Raw genomic sequence first — 10,260 nt, 5'->3', positions numbered from 1 at the left:
TTAGTTTATTTTTTTTATTCACAATTCTGGAATCCAACACTGAATATCTCACACTCTTTGACCTTGGGACTGTGTACGAGTGTTTGTCTGAGTCTGGTGTGGGAATATGAGAATAATGTCCATTAACAGGAACAACATGCATACAAGATAATCTCCAGAGGGAACAAAATCCCATGTTTATGGAAAGGAGAAGATGGTCAGACGGTCTCAGACTGCGGCTCTGACCGGGACACACTGATCTAAACTGTGTTTAACTGTGTTATTTGTAGTTAAGACTGTATGGTGACCAAACAATAGACCAATGGCTCCTCATTAACAAGATTAGATTCAAAAATATAGTTACTTTACAACAAACTATGGTAATTTTGTTATGAAAACAGTAGAGTAAATACAAAAATCCCTCACTTCCCTAAATTATTATAATTATTTTGCAGGAATCTACAACATTTCCACCAAAATAACAGGGTGAGTGATTTGCATGCAAAATGCAAATGCCTAACATGTAAATATTCTGAAATTCTTATTCCAGGTGTTTCTTGTTCCTGGCTTTGCTTTTCTCAAAACCTGCGAACCATCTTCAAGGTCCAAGATTATCATGTGCAACCTCCAAAACACTTCCACACAACTGTAAGACCAAACTTTTGAAAACCCACAAGTCTTTTCTCATTTTTAACAGCCAACAATTAAAGTTTAGCTTTTTTTTTTTCTGAGTCTGAATTCTGTTAAACAACCAATGAAGAAAACCAACAGCTTCAAATAAAAGCACCAGCTAAAACATGACTTACATTCACAATGGCGTTCTATGACCAGAACATCTGTGTTTTTGCTACGAAATAAAAAGCTCTTCGCTGTTCTCTGCAGAAACAGCAGCATGCCTGTGAAAGTGGAACATTAGCATGCAGATCCAGTCATTCACTGCGGTGAATCATCAGCCAGTGACTCCACACACAATTTATTAACCTCAAAGAACAAATAAACATTTTTAGCCATCCATTTGGAACAAGCAAACAATGGACTCAGAGACCACTGACTTTCATTACAATGGACAGAAAACGACATGCGTGTATGTCTGCCAACATCGATCAATGAAGAACACAAAGATCCCATGGGATGTTGTTCCAATCTGTGGCATTATGTCTAATAGAGGATTTTAAATGTATGTCAATGTTTGGCTTGTGTTCCCTGGCACACGGATAAAGAAAACATCCTGTTTAGTTTTCTGTAACATACATCTCAATCAGATTTAATGGATTACTTGATAAGACTTTTCCAGCAAGAACTTGGAAACTAAAGCAGACAAGGTTTCCCTGAGGATGTCAGGTAAATTTGTGTCTCGCAAACATGGATTTTGTGATTTCAGTCCCTATTGCCAATTGTTTTGAGGGCAAACTTGGGCATCCTGCAACAAATTTTATCTTTTTGAAAAAAGATCAAAAATCTCTTTCTCTTCATTTATTTTGACCTAATTTTGAGGTAATTTCCATGTGTGCGTGAATCTTCTGACTACATGGTACATGTTCATTGATATCTTTTCCAACGTGCTGAGTAAATAAGCAAGATGTGTCGTTACTCATTTGTCTAGCAATAAATATATCAACTTTAATTAATTTGCTCAGCGAGATCCTCTAAAAACCATCAACACCTGTAGAAGAAAAGTTTATCCTAATGTATACTGTGTGATGTGTGCTTATGAATTGTGATCTGACACATTTTGGACTCCCTCTTGTAGCATCTGCTCACGCTTAGAACTCTTTGCTTGCTAAGCATGTTTGCTCTGCACATGGGAATGTGACAGGGCTGAGCACACAGAGCAGGCCTCAGTGTTTGACACGGCTTTGTTTGGCCCTTTTATTACTGGGAACCACTTTCTCCAGCTCATGAGAGAGAGAAGAAAAGAGAGAGAGAGAGAGATCTGGCCACCTGGACTGTAATTTTAGGCATTATAAGCATATGCTCGAACACTATAATGAGATATCTGAACTATCTGAGATATCTGGCTAAGCATCTCATGTATCTTATGCAGATTTCAGAATGCACTGCAATGAGATCAATGAAAATGTTTAGCCAAGATGGTGAATGGATGCAAAATGTAATGCTAAAACGTAAAAGATCAAATGTAGTTCAAATGGCAATCAACAATTATTTGTGTTGTATCATTTCACACACACACACACACACACACACACACACACACACACACACACACACACACACACACACACACACACACACACACACACACACACACACACACACACACACACACACACACACACACACACACACACACACACACACACACACACACACCTAACCTTTTTTCAATGATAAAAAAAAAAGAAAGAAAAAAAGACAACTTTATACTTTTATTCAGCAAGAATGCCTTAAATAGTTCGTTAATTAAAAAATGCCAAATTTCAGCCTATATATCGGCCTTGGCAATATATCGCTCATAGTTTCCACAAAAATATTAACCAGCACAAATGTTTTCAAAATGGATTTTTATAAGAAATGCATATTAAAATAATTTCTAAAGGATCTTGTGACACTGAAGACTGGAATAATGATTCTGAAAATTCAGATTTGATATGACAGAAAAAAAGGAAAAAAAAATTTAAATATAAAATATAATTTTAAATTGTAATAATATTTTACAATATTACATTACTATTTTTGATCACATAAATGCAGCCTTGAGCATAAGAGACTATCAAAAACATAAAAAATATAGGCCTAGCAAGCCCAAATGTTTGAACAGTAGTGTATAGGGAAGTGGATACTTGAATATCAACTAAAAAACCACTAGCAACCTCCTAACACCCACTGGTTTTAGCGAAAAGTTCAGTGCACCTGCACCAGATTCATGAACTAGTGCTTTCAACTAACAGCCATTGCTTGTGCTAAACCAGAACCACTGACAAAAAACCCACAAAACATTGCGTATTAAAGGGGCGTTAAGATGGAAAAGATGCCATTAATCTGGCATGTTCAGTTGCCCCAAAGGGCAGTAAATCCCTTGTGTGGTCATGCATTCTTTATATCAGCCAGTTCTTTGTGTCTCTATAAGTGAGTGGTCTAAAACAGGCACGTCGTGGGCTTTATCCCAGCCATCTGTCTGTCTGTCTGCCTGTCTGTGCTTCAGTCTGACAGCTGCTGGTCACTTCTGTCCACGGCTCCTGACAGCTAATGCTGTCTGCTAATGCTGATGGCCACATTTGACCAATTGACCGTGAAACACAAAGTCCTGGTACCCAGACCAGAGAGCATTGGAGATATTGATGTCTGAAAAGACACACAGAAAGTAGAGAGGAGAAAGAATTATGCATTTTAGCCATGCACGTTATGACCTTGCGTGTCAGGTTGCATAAGATTTTAGCACAGAAATTAAATGGAAAGAAATTCAATGCATGTGTCCTTTATGAATCAATCCCAGAATGCATTGCAATGAGTTCAGTGGAAAAAAACATTAATTCAGTACTAAAAGACATTGAAAAAAAACAATTACTTTAATTAAAAGAGAATCTATTTTGATATTAACTGACATTAGGATATCCGAATATAAGAATATGTGTCTGCTGAAGAATCCTCCTATTTAGAGGGTTTGCAGCACTGATGGATAAGTGTGTTGATATGGAGAGAACCTGCCAAAACCACAGAGTGCTGTGAGATACGTCTTTCTGGTCAGGGTTCGACTGTCACTGCTGTTTGACTGACACATGTGGCATATGAATCAAATGAGTGTGATGTCATAAGGGCATGCTGCTTCCTTTCACCCGTTTTAGAATATTTAGCAAAAGTATGGTTCCACTTCCTGTTTCTATTTTAACTCAGACATCTATGTTGTTTCAATACAGTCATTTCAAGAGATTTTAGATGATGTTTTTTTTTTATATATATAGATATGTCAGGAGTTACACTACCATTCAAATGTGCAAGATCAGTTCAATTTATAATTATTTTTAAGAAATTAGTATTTTTATTCAGCAAGGGATCAAAAGTGACAGTAACAACTTTTTATATTTATTACAAAAGATATGCATTCCAAATAAATGCTGTTCTTTTGAACTTTCTTTTCACCATAAAATCCCAGAAAAAAGTATCCGTTTCCACAAAAATATTAAGCAGAACAAGTTACATTCATTGCTGATAATAAAAAATATTTCTTAAGTACCAATATTAGATTATTATTATTAGGTTATTTCTGAAGGATCATGTGACACTGAAGACTGGAGTAATGATGCTGAAAATCAGCTTTGTTTATCACAGGAATAAATGTCATTTAAAATATATGGGGGGGGGGATTAATTATTTTAACAATTATTTTACACAATTTTACCATTTTAATTGTATTTTGGATCAAATAACCTTGGTGAGCATAAGAAACTTCTTTCTCTTACCCCAAAACCCAAACTTTTGAATGGCAGCGTATATCAAAATCAAAGCAATATTTCAATTTTGGTGAACTTTAATGAAAAATTAAAAAAGGTCATATATGAATATCTTTCACATTGCCACAAGTCAAGTTCTAAATGGCATAATGCCATATGGATATGGTTATTAAAATAAACTCCCCTTGAGGAATCCTTCTTACATCTGTGCAAAACCACACATCTAAGCATATGACTGTCTGAGTCATTTGGGGAAATTTTAGCAGAAGTAGTTGGTAAGTCGATGGGTGTTGGCCTCGGAAGAAACTCACTGGCTTTTTTCATACAAACAAAGGGAAAAAAGACTTGCTAAAAACAGAAATTCTGGAAACCTATATTGTTAAGGATCGTGATGATGATACTGCAGCCACCTTCAGATTGGATGGATTCGGCTCTGCTTTTGGCAGTTCAATGGGCCGCCTGACTGCCTCTTTTTTTGAGGTTTAGACGGTTTAGACAAGTTAGACCATAATCTTAGTCTCTAGATCTTTACTGCTTTCACAACTAGGTGAGAAACTTTTGCCAAACCTAGAACTTTGCAAACCACAATTCAAGACAGTTGCCTTCAGTAGTGTCTTTCAAACTATTAAGATATCATTCAACTTGTTCTGGGAAGAATTCACAAGCTGTGTTGTTTTAGCATCTGATTCAGTAAAGAAATGATAGCAAAAACTAGCACAGCATTGGCTCTTAAAGAGTCAGTTCACCCTAAAATGAAAATTCTGTCATCAATTATGACGTTCCAAACTCATAAGACTTTGTTCATCTTTGGAACACATATGAAGATTCTTACAGAAATCTGAGAGATTTCTATCCCTCCACTGAAAGCCTAAAGTCTATAAAAAAACAAAACATGAACGCTTTAGCTATATGATGAACATATTTAATTTAGGCTTTTATTCACACAAAAACATTGATCAGCTAACATACTTAAGCACTTAAATATGGCAAACAGAAGCTCAACTCTACTTGCTCGAAACGCAAAAACAAACCTCATTGGTTTTTGTGGGAGCACAAACATGCAGGTGTGACACGCCAGGATTAACCTTACTGGTTCTAGCTTGTTTGCCAAATTTGAATGCTCTATATGTTTGCTTATCAGTGTTTCTAGAGTTGAACTTTAAAACGATCATGTCTCGTCAGAAGACTTGGATTAAACTGCTCGATTCATTTATTTTTTTAACATTTCGAACCGTCAGAGTTAAATAGACTTTCCATAGAGGGACAGAAATCTCTCAGATTTCATTAAAAAAATTCTTCATTTGTGTTCCGAAGATGAACGTCTTATAGGTTGGGATAGGGATGCACTGATATGAACATTTTGGCCGATACCGACTTAGGAGATTGGTATGGTAATAGAGATTGGCATGGTAATGGATATGGCAATGTTAATGTATTTGGTCTTGGTGGAATAGTTCTGCTATGCTGCTGCAGAGCAAGTATCGAGACTTGCTGCAGCCAATACCTTCACGGACATTGCTGTGAGCTGTAGCAGATCTATACAGGTGGAGCTAGGGAAGGGGGAGGGTTCTGAAAGTGCGCTGCAGACTGTTAACAGCAATCAATGCCAAGTTTTTGTTTGTTTGTGCAGAAAGCTCATTGGCCGCTGATGCAACAGCAACCGATCAGCTGTGCTATGTAGATAATTACATGATTGCTACCAATAAGTTAAAGACCTATCAGCCATCACCATTCAGAGTTTCGTGTCAGAACTATGTAATTCTTTATATTTGAAAGCCGATAACCAATATATTGGCCGATAAATTTAAATTTGGGTAAACCAACCCTTTAAAAATGGCAAATGTGTGCTACAACACTATTCTCTGTCTTTCATCACTAATCGATGAATTACTGCTGCCAGAATTGCTAGCAAATCTATAGTAACATTTTTAAATAATATAGTTGTGAATAAGACTGAAAAAGCTCAAATATAGAAATGACGCAATGAATTTGCCTCTCTGACTTTGAATGCTCCCAGACAGCAGATGAGATGGTTTACAGTCAGCGAGCTGCACGCAATGCCTGAACGAGACAGAGACAGACAAGCCCGCATCACAAACACAATCACAGCGTTGGGTCATGCAGGGTTTGATGGGGAAAATGAAAGGAGATCACTCCTCTAAATAGCTACGGTTATGTCGCTCTCCCCTTACTGGCAAATAACGTTCTTCCATCAACGTTAAAGCACCATAATGTGTCGTAATAAGGTTAGAAGATTGGAAGAGGGTTACGACCTCCAGTACAGTATGTTTTGTATGTGATGTCACCCATAGAAAAGAAAAATCACAAATGAGACGTCTTTAAAATCTCATTTTCATAACGAAATTAAATAATTAAGCACACAGATCTGATCAGCATGACCCATTCTGTTTCTGAATTACTGTTGAACTGTGTGCTTCCGTCTCTTCCAGATATCATCATCTCCTACAGTGTCAGAGAGCTGACAGATTGTTGTTCATTCCTGCCTCTTCCTTTCATTAGTTTCTATCTGCATCTCCATCTACCTCTCCCCCTCTGCCGCTCTCCTCCACACCTCCTCTAACTCAACATGAACCTCAAACTGACTCCAAGCAGAATTCATTAGTACACAAAATGAGAGATTCTTCTCTGTTCATAAAAAATAAATACGACAATTGAGAGCTCTTTAATATCTCAATTGTAGATAGCAATGAGAATAAATGAAGAGCAGCAAATAACTTAAAGGGTTAGTACACCCAAACATTTTAATTCTGTCATTAATTACTCACCCTCATGTCGTTCCAAGACCTTCGTTCATCTTCAGAATACAAATGAAGATGTTTTTGATTAAATCCGAGAGTTTCTGACCCCCCATAGACTGCAACGTCATAACACTTTCAAGGCCCAGAAAGGTAGTAAAGACATCGTTTAAATAGTCCATGTGACTCCAGTGGTTCAACCTTAAGGTTATGAACTGACGAGAATACTTTTTGTGCGTAAAAACAAAACAAAAATAACGACTTTATTCAACAATTTCTTCTCTTCTGTGTCAGTCTCTGGTGCTGTTCACGTGAGCACCACAACGTGTGTGTGCTACTGATGCAGGATCCGGCCAATACTGAGCCGGCGTTCTGACATAGAACCGGATGGCTTAGTGCAGGCGCTAATGGATCTTATGATGTATCTCGTAAATTATTACCCCACTAATAATGCCCAGAATGGTACCAAACTTAGCCTATATAGAAGCACAAATAGGTTCTTTACTCATAAAACGAGGCATAGGTTGATTTTACTCCGAACCATCCCTTTAAGGTCGAACCACTAGTCGAATGGACTATTTCAACAATGTCTTTACTACCTTTCTGGGCCTTTAAAGTGGCTATTAGCCTACGTTGCAGTCTATAGGGGGTCAGAAAGCTCTCGGATGTCATCAAATATCATAATTTGTGTTCCGAAGATGAACGGATGTCTTACGGGATTGGAACGACATGAGGGTGAGTAATTAATGACAAAATATTTGGGTGAACTAACCCGTTAAATGCCCTGATTTTTCTCCTGAGAAAAACATCTCATATGTTTCTCCTCTAGTTTTAGAAAATATCTTTTCAATATGCTTAGATTTGCCAAAGTCTGCATTCAAATCTTCCAAGCCGAAATTACCCACACTAATTCTTTTCACACATTTTTTCCCCCCTCTATTGTTACTGTGTGTCAACCATCATTAGTCTATTTTTATTTCTCCTTAAGAATTTTAGGAGAAACATCTGAGACAAAGAATATAAAACTCTATGGATGCCCAACACAAACATTTCAGACAAAACTAAAATCTAAATCATAGGCAAGGAGAACGTCTGAGCTATTTTAACACTTCTTCCTAAAACTGTCAAATCATGCAGACAACAGCTGTAGAAATTTGAATATAGCTTTGTCAAACAATGATATATGGAACTTATTAAGGCTTGTTTAAACATGGGTAGTTGACAAATAACATAACATGCATGAACTTTTTTCATATCAAGATTTAAGATTAATATATAGCATGTCATTCAAACCTATAAAAATTTTGTATTTCTTAAAAATACAAAAAATAACTTTTAAATAACAAAATATTTTAAACTTTTTGAAACTTGTTTAGTTACAGACAAAGTATACACGATGTCACACAACAAGACGCTGTTGTCACTGATTGATATGTCAAGCCAACCCATATAAAGAGCAACACCTAGCCTATACACTGCTTATAGTTCATTATTATGTGTTTCTGTGGCTATGACAGAAATAAATATAGCTGCACACCATCCTCTGGTGCTGGATGACCTCTACATACAGCTTAGCAAAACAATTCACGCGTCTCACGACAGCAAAATAACCACATTCACACAGCCAACTTGTCATTAGCAGCATTCAAATGACTGTAAACAGACTATTATTACCTTAAGAACTGCTATCCAGAAAACGTCCACAGAAATGAAGTGGAAATTTTTCAAAACCAATCCAGTACGTGGATTCACTGTGACCCAAGATTCAATCCCGAACGTGACTCTGTCCGATACAAGTGCATTACTGAGTCAGACAGCCTGGTAAAAAGTCTGTAGCTGCATCCGTAAAATCAAAAAGCTCCATGGGGCAGACGAGAACCGAAAACAGCAGAGCTGTCATAAACTTTTCCCCTCACTGCTCACACACCACCTGCAATGAGGTCTCTTGGGGAAATCGACAGCCTCCCTTTGCTCTCATTCAGGACGACCACTGGGGGCTTTGAGTTCAGCCCCTCAACATACAGTCACATACACTACACGAACCTTGCCGATACACAGACAGGAGGACTGCTGCGACCTCAGAGCGAGAGAGCGTGAGCTTGTTTGAGGAAGTGTGAGGAGGAGAGATCCGAACACCTCACACACAAACTCCCTGTTCGGTTCAAATTGCATACAGAGTGACTCACAGTGACAGTCCCCCTTCACTGCCCCTAAATGTGAGACGGTTGTCTTTCTTATACTAGGCTACTATTGTGTTTTCATACGCTTTTGGTCTAAAAATGTCCGCACCTGCAGTACAGAGTCGTTCACAAGCGGCTCACGCAGGTGAATTATTTCTACATCGCAGGCAAACGATGGGATGGATTTGCAAGTTTATTTAATGTATGTATGTAAATATCCACTCATTCCAGTGAACTTTTTGTTTTCTGTGATCTGAGTTAAGCTATTTTGTACAGACTCCCCCTCAAATGATTCAGTGCGTTAGTTTCCAAATGATTCAAACTTAATTGTTTCAGAGACCGTTTCCTTGAACCGTTTGACCGATTCAGCGAAAAGAACCGACTCAAACGAGCGATTCATTCGCGAAAATACGGGACACACGACATGTTTTATCAAATATCAGTGAATATGTTTCATGTAAGTATACCAAACTCCCTCATCCCACAAATAATTTTAATGGGGTTTATGACTTTATGTGTGGGTTTTTAGTATAGTGTTTTTCTTTGTTTGTTTGTTTTGCAACACAATTAATTCTAGTCCACAAAATACTGTGCGTTTCAGAAGAATAGAGGCTGAATCTCTGGAGGAGTGTCATAATATTCCGCTCACTGTCACATATAGGCTGAATCTCTGGAGGAGTGTCATAATATTTCTCTGTCACATACTGTATTGTCAATCACCTCACACAATGACCTCACTCTTAAAACTGACATTTTCCAAACAATTAAACAAAATTTGCCCTCCAACTGGCTAATGTCTGTAATGTCTGTGATCTAAAGAAAACCACCATTTAGGGATGCACCGATCCACATTTTTTCACTTCCGATCCGATCCCGATACCTGAATTTGGATATCGGCCGATACCGATACTATTCCGATACCAGAGCTGTGTTTGC

General features: G+C 37.6%; 1 protein-coding gene across 1 annotated transcript in view; it reads right to left on the bottom strand.

The window, feature by feature from the left end:
• The window catches only part of arhgap24 (Rho GTPase activating protein 24), a 117,109-nt gene extending 107,846 nt beyond the window's left edge, over window positions 1-9,263 (bottom strand). Inside the window, exon 1 of the mRNA XM_082140603.1 lies at window positions 8,819-9,263. The gene's annotated coding sequence lies outside the window, so the exon portion shown is untranslated. The remainder of the gene's footprint in view (window positions 1-8,818) is intronic.
• Window positions 9,264-10,260: the final 997 nt, after the last annotated feature.

This window comes from Leuciscus leuciscus, assembly GCF_965113295.1.
Source record: "Leuciscus leuciscus genome assembly, chromosome: 16".
Classification (NCBI taxonomy): domain Eukaryota; kingdom Metazoa; phylum Chordata; class Actinopteri; order Cypriniformes; family Leuciscidae; genus Leuciscus; species Leuciscus leuciscus.
This window is presented reverse-complemented; position numbering and strand designations above follow the sequence as displayed.